Below are 1,031 nucleotides of genomic sequence, written 5' to 3'. Positions count from 1 at the left end.
TCCCCCCCCCCTTTTTTTTATTTTTCTCTCCCCCCTTCTTTCCTTTTCCTTCTTTTTCTTTTCCTTTTCTTTTTTTTTTTTTCCAAAAATGGAATTCATTTTTCTTTTCTTTTCCTTTTCTTTTTTTTTTTCCAAAAATGGAATTCATCTGCTTTGTATAGAAGCCAACCTAAGTGAACATGATTATCCCGCAAGAAGCCAATTAGAAGCCGGCCCCCTTCGCCTCCTTCCCTCTCTGCAATATTTCACAACAAAGTCCCCCAGAGCTGCTTCCAAGATGTTGTGTATGAAATCCAGGGAGCAATAGGAAACAGGTTGGGTTGGTGTGTTCGTACGTCACGAGGAAAGGGCCTTCGTAATTAGTCTGGGTGTCATTAACGTAGAGCACAGAGCCAGCTCCCCAGCCTATGAGGGAGGCTTTATTGTGATGGACACCCGAGGTAGGAATAAAGTTGATGGAAAAGACTAAATGCGTGCTGGGAATTTAAAAAAAAAAGAAGAAAAAAAAAAAAAAAAGAAGAGGAAAAACTTGTAAAACTTTTACGCCAAACAAAGTTATAAAAACTTTTCATGCGTTAAGATATCAAAAGGTTTATAACAATAATAAGGAGTGTGCGCCGTGTGTGTTAAACCTGCTTCGAGATGCATTAAACGCTGCTCAGCTGAGTTAAATATTAAGCGTCATAAACGCCACGCGGGGTTCAAAATTAGAGTTCGGGGGGTTCTTTTTCGGGGAAAAAATGTGGGTGTCCCCACACCCCGACCCACACCTACCCCACACACACACCACCAACACCCCACAAAACTCACCCACAACCCACACACCCACTCCCCAAAACAACCATCCCCACCCCCAAAAAAGGCCAAAACTCCACCGACCCCGCCACTCCGGGGACGCCTCCCATCCAACTGCCCACCGGGCCCGACCCTGCTTAGCTTCCCACAGCACACCGCATCCTAGCCACCCCCCGAGCCCACACCAACCCTCTCCTCACCCCGACACCCCCCCACGCGCCCCACCCCACCCCACC

Source organism: Calidris pugnax, unplaced genomic scaffold (genome assembly GCF_001431845.1).
Source record: "Calidris pugnax isolate Ruff unplaced genomic scaffold, ASM143184v1 scaffold324, whole genome shotgun sequence".
Taxonomy (NCBI): domain Eukaryota; kingdom Metazoa; phylum Chordata; class Aves; order Charadriiformes; family Scolopacidae; genus Calidris; species Calidris pugnax.
This window is presented reverse-complemented; position numbering follows the sequence as displayed.